Here is a 13752-nt window from a genome sequence, read left to right as displayed (position 1 = left end):
GAAGCTTAGAGATGACCCAGGCCAATCACCCTTCAGAGTAGTCATGAAAACCACAGCTGGTTTCTCTGATGGTGGGCAGCTCGCTGGGTCCCGGACCTGGGACCATCAGAAAGGTGGCTGACCACTCGTGCTGTGGAGGGCCAATATTCGCTCCTAGAGAATCTTCCTTGACAGCTTCACAGAAAGGGACACACATCAGTGCCCAGAGAAACCTTAACAACCTAACTGATTTTCACAATTGTCATTCAAATGCCAGGCAGCATGTTCTGTTTTATGAATGTAAAGAACAGAACATCAGTGACATCAATGCTTAAACAGAAGGTACATGGGAAAGGACTAGTGAGCCAGCAGTGCAGGACCCAACAGTCTCATGAAAAGCCAAAGGAAGGCTGTTGACTTGTGAATCAGTTTCCATGTCAGGGCCTTGGCAGGAGGGAGCCTCCCACACTCATGGACTGGACTTCTGGACCTTCAAAGATCCTAGAGCCCAAGCCCCTGCTCTTCTCCCCGTGAAATCAGGGGTCCTGGGGTCAGAACGGGCGCTTCGTGGCGAGGAAGGCATAAAGTGCGAGTCCAAGAGGATGGTGGAAAGGCCAGACAGAGAAGTTGGTAAGGCACAGCGGGTAGCACTTCATGCCAGGCCGAAGGGCTCTCGATCCAGATGTGGCCCTGTGTCTGTATGTTCCTGCTGTTTACAATCAGCAAATCCATTCTTATGGAGTTGGCTTATGTTTGCTCGGTGGACCAGCACCTCATGCTTTTCAAACATGTGGAAAATAGGGAGGAGATATATATATATGTATATGGGGATATATGTATATGTATATGGGGATATATGTATATGTATATGGGGATATATGTATATGTATGTGGGGATATATGTAAATATATAGCTGTACACATCACTTTGTTATAAAGCAGAAACTAACACACCATTGTAAAGCAATTTTACTCCAATAAAGATATTAAAAAAAAACAACATGTGGAAAATAATGAAAATGGCTTTACTAACTGTGGTGACTTTGGATCACAGTTTCCCCTGAGAAGACAGGAAACAAGTGGGGGCCCATTCAGGACCAAGCTGCAGGACAGTCATCCCCTCCAAGAACCTGGCAGGCCTGCTCAGGCCCCCAGCCTGCTCCTCTCCAGTGACCCAGGGAGAGGAACTTTCCATCAAAGCAAGGCCTGACTCAACCTCTCCCAAGCAAACCAGACACCAGCCACCGAACTGCCAGCATATTGAGAGGCTTCCAGGAAAGGCCCATAAAACCTTTACTGTAAATTCAATAAACTGGATTTCCAACATGGTGGGCTTAGGAAGCCTGGAGCCACACTGCCGCCTTCCACCCCCTCTGCCATCTGCACGCACACAGAAGTAAGCGTTCCAGCCCAGACAGAAATGCAGCCCCACCCTCAGCCCCGTGCCGGTCCTCCCATTCCCAGGGAGCTTCTACATGCTCTCCCCACACCACCAGCACCACTGGACCAGCTCAGGCCAGGATGCAGAGGAGCCTTGTCCACAGAACCTCCAGACGAACGATGCTTAGCCAACCACAGGGTGTGAAAAACAAGCCCTCCAAGGCCCTTGAGCACCTTCGGGAACTCAGCTCCTTGACACTTGTCGGAGCCCATCACCTGCCTTTCTGTGCCCCATACCATTAGTCCCATCAAGGACACCCAGCTACTAAGACCACAAAAAGGAAATATACACACACCACAACATTCAGTCTAGATCCAGAAGACATTTGACTCAGGGTGATGGAGTCACAGCATTTCTCCCTTTCTTGGTCAAAAACCTCAGCCCCTGACCCTGATCCTTGGCTGAAGGCCTCACACTCCGCCCCCAGCACTGACACACATGAATTTCTCCCACACCTTTCACTTTCTTACCCAAGCCCCAGCCTCACTCTGGAGTCCCAGGGCTGAGTCATTCAGGGCATCAAACACGCATCTGTGTGCAAACTGGCCTGTGCTCTGTGTCAAGATACAGAGGCAAAAGCAGGCCTTGAGCTTTCAGTCTGCACTTGGCCCGCTGCTCCAGGGCAAGGTGGGTATCAGGGAAGGTCACGGCAGAGTCTGTGCTGGGAAACGTGGCTGAGTGGACCAGGACGAAGACCTTTGGCAGGGCCTAGGAAGTCTGTGTTTCATCAGAAAATACAGCAAGCACCTCAAAACTCTGGAATGGGAAAGGACTTAGAGGTTACCCAGCTCCACACTTGGCATTGTGCAGGTGAGGAAACTGAGGCACAGGGAGGTGAAGTGCCTTGCCCAAGTTCACACATTCATTCTCTCACACAATCAGTAAGCCAACTACGGGTCAGGTGCAATGCCACAGAAGGCTGGCCTCCTGACTACAGAGCACTCACTCCCCAGCACTTCCTGCTTCTGAAATAACAACGGCAGGGGTCCACAGAGCGTCTAGGGCACAAGGTTGTAAGGCACGTCATGGTCTAGCATGAGGACACTGGATTCACAGAAGACTGAGGTCTATGTGGCCCTAGGAAGATGGCCTCCCTTAACTTTATCTCTTCTTTGATGCAATACGTCCAGTAATATCCATATCTATTCCCCACTTCCTCATTTGCTGCAGTGTCAAACGAGATCATATGTAAAACTGTGAATCCCCATAAAAGGGAGGAAGTGAGGAAGAGATAACAAGAGAGTTAGGTTAGCACTGGGAGGCTTGGGCAACCCCAGCGTCCATGAGGAGACTGATGCGAGTTCCAGGTCCCCACTGAGCACCTGGGTGATTCTCCACAGACAGGTATCCTGCCTGGCCCACCCGCTGGACCACTGCTGTCTGAGTCAGTTTCTCAGGAAGCCGAGACTTGCCAGCATGATCCACACCCGACTCCTTCCTAGAGCAGGCCGAAAGTGAAAGGCATACTGTGCATTTCTCCTCCGGGTGATACGGTTTCACATTCCTTCCTGCCTCTTCGCATGAGGACCTCAGAATCTTCTCTGCAAGGCTGTCTAGAACACTTCCCGCCCCGGCTCAGACACACGGGCTGTGGATATTTTCCACATTTTTTTTAAACTGTTTTTTTGGGAAACTATTTTCCTCCAGCCCTGGACCAAGGACAAACCAATCAGAGCTTGCAGTTGTGAGTCCAGAGTGCAGCCAGACATTTGCGGGGCACCAGCACTGCCTGTACTTTTCCATGAATGGAGGGAGGGGGCCGCAGCAGGGTGGGCTTCCCTGGGAACGCTGCCTGGTGGCCTGGCATCCTGGAGATTTTCCCAGTTGGCTTTGGGGAAGTTACTCCAACCTGATCCAGTCCAGCTGTGGCGGACGCCCTGATGGGTGTGAGCATTCATACTTTCATCCCTGATTTTTTGTTTGTTTATTTATTTATTTCTGGCTGCATTGGGTCTTTGTTGCTGCGTGCGGGCTTTCTCTAGTTGCGGTGAGCGGGGACTACTCTTCATTACAGTGCACGGGCTTCTTATTGCAGTGGCTTCTCTTTGTTGCGGAGCACGGGCTCTAGGCACGCAGGCTTCAGTAGTTGTGGCATGCGGGCTCAGTAGGTGTGGCTCGCGCGCTCAGTAGTTGTGGCTCGCGCAGCCCTGATTTTTAAACAGGAGGTGGTCCTGATTCCCCCAAACCAGCTTCCTCTCCCTGCTGGATCTTCATGGTAGTTCTTCAGCCTGGGTGATTATCTGCACATCTTAAATACCCCAGGCTTTAGGGCTGGCTGGCCCCACCAGTAACCTGTGCTCATACCTCAGGCCAGACCCAACCTAGCATGAGATGGAGACTGAACTTCTGCCACCAACAAGACAGACTGATGATAGAGGGTTTGGAGGGGACATAGGCTGTATGAAGAAGTGGTTAAACACATGGAATTCGGGGTCTGACATACTCAAGTTCAACTGGCTCTGCCACTTTCTAGATGTTGTTACTTCTTTGGGTTTCAGTTTCCTCACCAGTGAAAGAGCTAATACGACTTGCCTCAGAGAACAGGAGGAGATAGGATAAATAAATTTAAGCAATATATATATAACGTACTTATCGCTGAGCCTGATACAGAATTGGTGATGTACTGCAATTGTGAACAAGAGGGGCAGGCTGAAGCATACGACATACCCACCCTCTCACTCCAGAATTATGATCTAGTGAAAGCAGAGGGGAAGATGAGGATGAGGGAGGCACACAGAACAGCACAGAAGGACAATCTCTCCACTTTAGGAGCTGCACAGGAGAGCTGGGGTTTTGTGGCCAAGGCCTGTGGGGAAGAAGAGGTGTAGTCTCTAGTCTGGCTCTTAGAGAACTCAAAGAAACTGGAGTTTTCAGTAAGCTCATATGTGGTTCAAAAGCAGCCTTCCAATTTGACAACCTAAACCCATGCCCCAGACACAATCCATCTTGCTGCTGGGCTAATCCCCCTGGAACACAATGGGCTTCTTTCTTTCCATCCCCTTACTCCACTCCTCAGGTTCTCCTACCACTCCCGCCAATGCCCATTTCTTCCTGCAAAACCTTGGAACAAAACTATCACTTGACACACTATTTTTCTTAAGTGCTGGCTGGCAGAACAATATGTGTAGGGTAATCATTCCAGTTATGCTAAAATATAAATATTTATCAATGATTAGAAAACTATATGCCAAGGTTACTATATTCCAAGGTTAAGAGTGATTACCTATTGTCTACAAGGGGTGGAATTAGAGGTGATTTTTATTTTCGACTTCATGCTTTTCTGTATTTTCCAAATGAACAATTTTAGGTTTTATAATCATAAAATATGGGACTTTCCTGGTGGCGCAGTGGTTAAGAATCTGTCTGCCAATGCAGGGGACACGGGTTGGAGCCCTGGACCAGGAAGATCCCACATGCTGTGTAGCAACTAGGCCCATGCACCACAACTACTGAGCCTGCACTCTACAGCCCGTGAGCCACAACTACTGAGCCTGTGTGCTGCAACTACTGAAGTCCATGTGCCTAGAGCCTGTGCTCCACAACAAGAGAAGCCACTACAATGAGAAGCCCGCGCACCGGAACAGAGTAGCCCCCACTCACTGCAACTAGAGAAAGCCCACGCAGCAACAAAGACCCAACGCAGCCAAAACTAAAAATAATACATTTATTTTTTAAAACTCATAAAATATAACTTTTTAAGAAAACAAAGTTCATCACTTGCTTTTTTACATGTACATTAAATCATGCACTCTCCTGCTTAAATCTTTTTGATAGTTTCTCATGCACACAGAATAAAATTCAAACTCCTTTCCCATAGCCTACAAGGCTAGACATGACCCAGACCCTCCACATGCCTCCAGCCCCATCTCCTACCTGTTCTTATCCTCACCCACCAGCTCCAGCCTTGATGGCCTCCTCCTCGGTGAGAATCGCAGCTTCACCACTTACTAGCTGTGTAATCTTAGGCAGCTTACTTAACCTCTCTAATGCCCTAGTTTCCAATTCTGAAAGAAAAAAAAAAAAAGACAGTAATAGTATCGGTATCTATCGGTATCTAATAGTATCTGTACTTTATTTTGTGTTATTGTCAAATAATGTTCCATTGTATGCATATATCTCATTTTATTTATCCATTCATCAGTTCATGGACATTTGGGTTGTTCCCATTTGGGGAATATTTATATTTAATGTAGCTACTAATAAGGTAGAATTTACACTTACCATTTTGCTATTTGTTTTCTATATGTCTTATGGGTTTTGTTCCTCTATTACTGCATCACTGCCTTCTTTTATGTCAAACAGATATCTTCTAGTGTACCATTTTAATTCCCTTGTTGTTTCCTTTCATTTTTTTAGTTATTTTCTTAGTGGTTGCCTTAGTGGTGGAATATTATAATTAACATCTTAACTAAAACATTCTCATTTAGATTAATACCAACTTAATTTCAATAGTATAAAACTTTGCTCTAATATGGTTTTATTCACTCCCTGCCTCCTTTGTGCTGTTACTGTCACATAAATTGTATCTTTATACCTTGTAAACCCATCAACACAATTTTATAATTATTGATTTATGCATTTTCTTTTAAATCAGATAAGAACAGAGTTACAAACAAAAATATATTTATACTGCTTTTTATATTTACTTATGTAGTTACCTTTACGAAGTTATTTCTTTATGTGGATTCAAGTTACTGTTGAGTGTCCTTTCATTTCAGCCTGAAGGACTCCCTTTAGTATTTTTTGTAGGGAAGTTCTAGTAATTTTTTTATTAATTTTTTGTTTCTCTTGGAATGCCATAATTTCTCCCTTTTTGAAGGAGGGTCTTGCTCCATATAAAAGTCTTGGTTAACACTATGACTCTTTCAGTACTTTGATATGTCGTTTCACTGCCTTCTGGCCTCCACAGTTTCTGACATGATGCCAGCTGTTAATCTTATTGAGGAATACTTGTATATGATAAGTTGTTTCCCTCTTATTTTAATATTCTCTCTTTGTCTTTGACTTTCCACAGTTTGACTATGACGTGTGTAGATATCTTTGAATTTATCCTACTTGGAGCTTGTTGAGTTTCTTGGATGGAGCCCTCTATGTACATCTCATTCCTCAGATATTTCTTTCAAGTTTTGGGTCAGTCTCTTGCCCTAAGTGGTATCACTGCCTCAAGTAGCATGATGTTAAACAACTGCAGCTGATTGTTTTTAACAAATACTCAAGGGACAGAGCTTTCCTCACTAAGTCTACCCTGAGTCAGGCAAATCAAGATAAGTGCTATGAGTGGGACTTTTCCAGGAAGCTGCCAGACTGGTCAAGGGATGACAATTCTCTATTCATTCTTGGAGATGGGGCTTCTGGGGGCACTACAAACCCATTCTGCCCCCTTCAGTGATTGCTAGGCTACTGGTTTTCACAGGTTCCATAGTTCCAAGGTTGTTGGTTTTCAACTCTACCACAGAGCTGAGGAGAGTGGATGGGAAAAGAGCAAGTTAAAATATCACAAAGCTTGCTGTTTTTGCTAAGATGGCTTCTTAAAATAAACAATCATCTAATTGTTACAAGTCTTTTGTTAATTTCCAGAATTCTGAAAAACTGATTCTGGCATTTCTTTTCCAGTGTTCTAGCTGCTTTTATAGAGAAACTGATTTTCAGAGGTCCTTATTCCACCATTCCAAAATGCCTCCTCCCTTATAATGATTTGAAGGGCATGTCTTGCAGATTCTCTCTGTTAAGAAACAGAGCTTCGTAATATCTCAAAGGCATTGTTTCAAAGCAGCCTCCTTGGGAGCCCAATGTAGAGAAGACCTTATCTCCAACATCCCTGTGGACATGGCTTTTGATTAATGGAGTGGATTATAAACTGATACATAAAAGGTCACAAAGTTTTCAAAGGATTATACCAGTTTCAATTGAGAGAGACAGACAATACAAAATGAAGAGGGCTTTGAACCCCCAAACTTCTCTAAGCAGAAGGTAGGCTCAGAAAATCACTCGGCTGTAAACATGAGCTGTTTTACATGTAAAAAGAAGAATGACCCAGAAGGTAAGATCAAAATCCCAAGATCCCAGAGGGGAGAGCCAAGAGTTACGTACAATAATTCCCAGAGAGCAGAACTGAGCCCTAATTATGAAACGAACTTGCAATATGCACTCAAATAGATTTCAGAATTACTAGGGACCAGTGACTGCTATATGCCTCCTATTTTCCTCTTTATGAACCAAAGGGTCTAGAACATACGCCTAACCTACCATTCTATGTTGCCTATGTGGGGAGCGGAAAACATCTCTTTAGTCCACAGTTCTTCAGATTGAGAAGAATATACTCAAGTTGATCCTTAAGGACCTCATCAGAGTAGCCTCATTCACATTTGAACCTGATTTAAATGATGAGATCATGGACTTCAAGCCGACGCTATAATGGGATAAGCCTTGGAAGTCTCAGGGGAGGGGATGAGTATATTTTGTGTATGAGAGTGATTTGAATTGTTGTGGCCAGAGGGTAGACTGTGGCAAGTTGTATTTTTCAAAGATAGTCACAACAGTATCTCCCATCCCACATGCTTTTCTTACAATGCTGTCCTGATATTCTTCCCATTGAGTGGTGGTGTCACGTCCCTTCCCCTTGAACCTAGGTGGACCTTTGTGTCTGCCTCTATCAATACAGTGAGACAGAAGTAACACTGTCATTTTAAAGGTTAAATCATAAAAAGTTCATGCACTGCTGCTTTGCTCTTCAGGGGCACACACTCTAGGAACCCAGCCACCAGGCTATGAGAAAGTCCAAACTATCCCACACGGAAAGGCCATGTGTAGGTTTTCTGTCCAACAGCCCAGTTCAGATCCTAACCAACAGCCAGTATCAACCACAAACTACGTGACTCCTGACATCTCCATATAATTCTAGATCCCAGCTGTTGAATCACTGCAATCGTCAAGTCTTTCCATCTGAGTCCCCAGATGTTGTGGAGGAGAGACAAGCCATTCCTTCTATGACCTATCCAAATTTCTGACCAACAGAAACCATGAAAGATAACAAAATGATTCTCATTGTTTTAAGCCACTAAACAAGGATTTGTTTTACAGCAGTATATAACTGGAACTTATACCTTGACAGTATGGTTTAAAACCCCATGTGTGGACATTTGAGTTATTTCATTTTTTTTGCAATTGTAAGCATTGCTGCTATGAACATTTTTTGTACATTCCCCCAGCACACATCTAAAAGAGTGTCTTTTGGTTATATACTTAGGAGTAGAATTGCTGTTTAAATTTACAAGATAATGCCAAACCATTTTTTCAAAGAGGTTGTACTAAGTTACATTCCACTGACAAGGTATAAGAAATCCTGTTATCTCTCACCTCAGGGCTCTTACACTGGCTAACCCCTCTGCCAGAAATGCTCTTCCCCCAGGCACTGCACAATTCACTCCCTCACTCCCTTCAAATCTTTCTCAAATGTCACTTTCTCAATGAGGCATACCCTGACTTACTCCATTTAAATTTAAATTAACCTCACCAGCCCCACCATCATGCTCAATTATCCTCACCTCTTTCTACATCTCCCTTTCTAGCACACTATATAACTAGCTAATTATTATATTTATTGCTTATTGCCCATCTCCTCCCAGAAGAATGTAAGCCACCACAAGAACTGGCATTTTTGTCTTTTTGCTCACTGCTATGTCCTGAGCACCTAAAAGAGTAACTAGTGCAAAGTAGGGTTGGATTAATTTTTATTGAATAAATGAATGAATGTCTACATCTTTTCCAATGCCCTGTATTAAGACTTTGTAATTTTTGCCAATCAGTCAGATAAATGTTAACTCATTGTTGTCTTAATTTATTTTTCCTTGATAACTAATGAGACTCAATACCTCTCCACATGTTTCTTAGCCATATAAATTTCCTTTTCTGTAAAACCCCTGTTCATGTCATCTATCCCTTTCCTATTGAGTTGTTCATTCTCCTTTTATTGAATTGCAAGAATTCTGCATGTATAATCTTGATACTGATCCTTTGCAAGTTACACGTATTGCAAATATCTTCTCCCAGTGTACAACTTGTCTTTAAGATGTTTCATAAACATAAATTCTTTATTTTAATATAATCAATGTTACGGTAAATTCTTTTTATGTCTTGTTTAAGAATAAACTATTCTCATGCCAGAACATCAATGCTGGGGGGAGGGGGAGCAGTCCTTTCTAAAACTTGCTTTTTAAATAAAAACTTACGTTATTGACCACAAAGAGTCCTTGCATGAAATTTAAGGTATTAAAAAGGACCTCCAGGGACTTCCCTGGCGGCGCAGTGGTTAAGAATCTGCCTGCCAATGCAGGGGACACGGGTTCGAGCCCTGGTCCGGGAAGATCCCACAGCCGCGGAGCAACTGGGCCCGTGCGCCACAGCTGCTGAGCCTGTGCCACAGCTGCTGAATCCTGCATGCCTAGAGCCCGTGCTCCACAACAAGACAAGCCACCGCAATGAGAAGCTCGTGCACCGCAACGAAGAGTGGCCCCCACTCGCTGCAATTAGAGAAAAGCCCGCACGCAGCAATGAAGACCCAATGCAGCCAAAAATTAATTAATTAATTAATTTTTTTTAAAAAAAGGACCTCCAGGCCCCTTCAGGGAAACAAGCCCACCTACCCCTAGACCCAGGCCCCTCTCTTTCACTCAGCCTCTTCACCTTCTCCCCTCTGGCAACATAATGGGAGACAACACCATCAGTCACCCCTAAGAGCTGCCAGGTGGGCAAGAGGTTGTGGGGAAGTGGAAAAGAGCCCAAGGGAAGGGATTGCAGTTTAGAAATACCAACTGGCAGGAGGAGCCCTCCACCGCCAGAGGACTGGGCAAGTCCCAACAGAGGACTCTAAGGGGCACTTAGAGATGTGAAATGTAGCAAGAAACAATGATAATGATGGGAGGTGGGGGTAATGAACTAAGGAGAGCTCCAGCTAAAGCAGAAACAGCTGCACTTTTTAAAAAAAGAGACACCCTTTCAGATGGGCCCCACTGAGGCAGGGGACAGCAGGGGTAACCTCTGTACCTCTAAGAGAACCTGCGTTGGTTGATCTGCACATCAGCACAGGTTACTGGAAATGAGTGGACATCAAAGGGCAGAGAGGAAGAAGGGAAGGGGGCTGCTTGAGCCCAAGGCTCTCTGTCCCTAGTGTTCACACCTTGACTTTGTCGTTCACTGATGATAGGCTTCCAAAGGCCTCCTCAGCTTCACAACACAAAGATAAAACTCATTTTTCCTGAATGGAGGAGAAAAGGGGAAATTTCAAAATATAAACACCAGAAGATGCCCCTGTCCACCTTCCTAAGATTAGCTCAGCTATCAGTGTAGGTAACCCGCAGGGATTCTCAGAGTCCCAAGCCCACGACCGGATGAGTCACTAGATCTTATTTCAAGCGTTCAGACTTTGCCTCCAGTGACTATGTGGCTTTGACACTTTCTGTCATCTCTGCTGAGAAGAGAAGCAACAACCAGTCGCTGCTGCCAGAGTCTGGGGCATGGGTAAATCTCCTGCCCCGAGCCATCCTCCTCTGCACCCTCCTTCGCCAGCTCCCCAGAGAGACAGCCAGTGCTAAGCACTGGACTGAGAGCCAAAAGCGCCAAATTCCGCTCAAATGGTTTCTCCTCACGCACATAACAAAGGAGTTGTTCCCCTCGTTCTGAGATGAAGCACAAGCCAGGAAACTGAAAGGCCATTGGGTAGAGGAGGGAGTCCAGGTCTGCCCTTTATCCTAAACCACATACCACAGAAAAGTATCAAATGAACCTCTGTGCCTTGCAAAATGGCACAAGGCACCCGGAGGAAGCCCACTGGGCGGAAGCTCAGCTCACATCCCCCAGCCCGGCAGACATCACCAGACCTGTGACCGTGGGAATTCCCCCTCCAGGTTTCCCTGCTGCTCACAAGCCAGTCCTTCTTTCAGGAAATGTAGTCCCCGTGCAGGTAGGCAGCACCAGGACACGGGTGGTTTTAGCCCTGACGAGTAACTCTTCAGGAAAGGGAGCCCCTCGCCCAAATTGTTCACAATGGGCCCAGCCTTCGGGCCGTAGCTCGAGACCCTGCACGCAGACAGGTTTACCCAGAGCATCTGAAGCGGTAGTGGGAGGAGGAGAGCGCCAGTCCTGCCTCCAAGGAGCTCCCAGCCTAAGGAAGAAATCATCGTGATGATGCTCCTAATCTGGAGTGGTGCAGTCCCTGCTGTCAGGTAAAGAGCCTCCTCCAGAAAGTTCCTTAGCGCAGGGAAGCCCCTGACAAGGAAGACCAGAATAGAGCTACTGCATCTACTTAATAAAAACATAAGCTATCTAGTGAAACTTCAATTTCTGATAAACAAGTAAACTTTTTTTTTTTTTTTTTTTGCGGTATGCGGGCCTCTCACTGTTGCGGCCTCTCCCGTTGCGGAGCACAGGCTCCGGACGCGCAGGCTCAGCGGCCATGGCTCACAGGCCCAGCCGCCCCACGGCATGTGGGATCTTCCCGGACCAGGGCACGAACCCGTGTCCCCTGCATCGGCAGGCGGACTCTCAACCACTGCGCCACCAGGGAAGCCCGAGTAAACTTTTGTTAGTGTATTTCCTGTGCAATATGTGGGACATACTTAAACTTTAAAAAAAAGGATTCCTTCTCTGTCTGAAATTTAAATTTAACTAGATATCTTGTATCTGGCAACTCTAGAACTCAACAAAATCACAAGGCCCAAACCTAAGTCCATATATGCGGCAATGTGTGAGCAGGCAGAAATTTAAAAGTCATAGCGTCAAAATGCTGAGAAGGCAGAAAATAAAGAGTGGCTCAGAGTCAGCAGGGGGCTGCCCGGCAGTGCCCAGGTTATCTGGAATACCTCAGATTCTGACCGCCCCTGCCGGCTGCGTCCCTGTCCCTGGGTCGTGGGCCCGGTGAGATGCAGAAAAACAAGTCCCGCGACTTCGCAGCCAGCTGCGTCCACTCGTCCGCTCGACCAGAGCTGACGCGAAGCACCCTGGGAGCGGGCGGGTCAGGGGCGGGGCCTCGGGGGAGGTGGTGCCAAGATCTAGGGAACGGAGATGGGTGCCGAAGGGAAGGTGTGCGCTTTCAAAATGAAGAGTGATGCGAAGTCTTCTTTGTTGCCAGGAGAGACACCTCCGTGAGACCCACGCTGTGAGGGGTACTGGTACACGGGAACCTGAGAGCGGAGAAACTGAAAAACAGGAAACGGCGTGAACCAGAGCTGAAGCCACAGACTCTGAAGGCCTGATCTCCCTGCGAAGTCAACTCAGACGTCAGGGAAGTCGGGGGTTTCATCTTCTAAGAGGGGACCAAGGTGCAACCTTCAGAAAGGCAGTTTTTTTTTTTTAACATCTTTATTGGAGTATAATTGCTTTACAATGGTGTGTTAGTTTCTGCTTTACAACAAAATGAATCAGTTATATATAGACATATGTTCCCGTATCTCTTCCCTCTTGCGTCTCCCTCGAGAAAGGCAGTTTTTCAGAGACAGTTTTAGCAACCTCAGCTCCCACAGGCCTGAGGCTTGAGAATTGCCAAGGCTACCCAGCTAACAGACTGGAGGCTGAAGTCAGGGGAACTGCCTGGCACTCACCTTGCCGCAGCTCAGGCCTTCCTGTTCCTGGTTTTGGGCACCAGCCTCCAGGTCCTTGGTGTCCTACTGCGAGGAGGGCTGAGAACATCTGAACGTCCCGGAACATCCAGAGTCAGAGCAGCTCTCACCACCACTGAGAGTGACAACTGGGGTTGCGTGCTTTGAGGAGCTTTGAGAAGAACCTAAGGCAGCCTTAGCAAACACCACTGCTATTATTACTGTTTACCAGGCACTAATTGTATACCAGACAACGTTAAGAACTTTATCCAGTGCCTTCCTTAATACACAACCAACCTGGGAAGTGGTCACCGTTGACTCTGTTTTATAGACGAGGAAGTGACAGCCACAGGCATCTACCAGTCTAGACAGTCAGCACTCAAGGGAGACCAGTGAGACAAAATCTCAGACTTTGGAAATGATCATCGAGGTTAAACCCCTGATTCTTGGGAGAATGGTTATCAGGACAGAAGATGCTAAGGGCAGGCTCCAAGTCCTTGCAGAGCTGCTCTCTGACAGCAGGGGGCGCCAATGTCTCCGAAAAACTACCTGTCGCAGAAAATCTAGACAGGATTGGTGCAGAGGAATACAGATGCCAAAGGGAAGAAGTGCAAAGGATCCTTTGGGCCCCACGGGCCCCAGAAAAGAAACTCAAAACAAAACTGGCCTGTGATGCAGGCAAATCAGTCCCAGATTTAGCTCCCGGCTTATTGAGCCCTCTTATCAGCTTCTCCAGAGCTC

The 13752-nt window shown here is 46.2% G+C and overlaps 1 long non-coding RNA gene across 1 annotated transcript; it reads right to left on the bottom strand.

Annotated features, from left to right (window-relative positions):
• Nucleotides 1–5292: 5292 nt before the first annotated feature.
• On the bottom strand, nt 5293–13355 carry LOC138414023 (uncharacterized). The gene is made up of 3 exons (XR_011246389.1): nt 13015–13355; nt 12277–12612; nt 5293–5424 (listed from the first exon to the last, which is right to left on the bottom strand). It is a non-coding gene; the product is annotated as an uncharacterized lncRNA (long non-coding RNA).
• Between the last annotated feature and the right edge of the window lie 397 nt (nt 13356–13752).

The sequence above is a fragment of the Delphinus delphis genome, chromosome 1, assembly GCF_949987515.2.
Source record: "Delphinus delphis chromosome 1, mDelDel1.2, whole genome shotgun sequence".
Taxonomy (NCBI): domain Eukaryota; kingdom Metazoa; phylum Chordata; class Mammalia; order Artiodactyla; family Delphinidae; genus Delphinus; species Delphinus delphis.
Note: the sequence above shows the minus strand (reverse complement) of the source record. Positions and strands in the feature narration are given on the sequence as shown.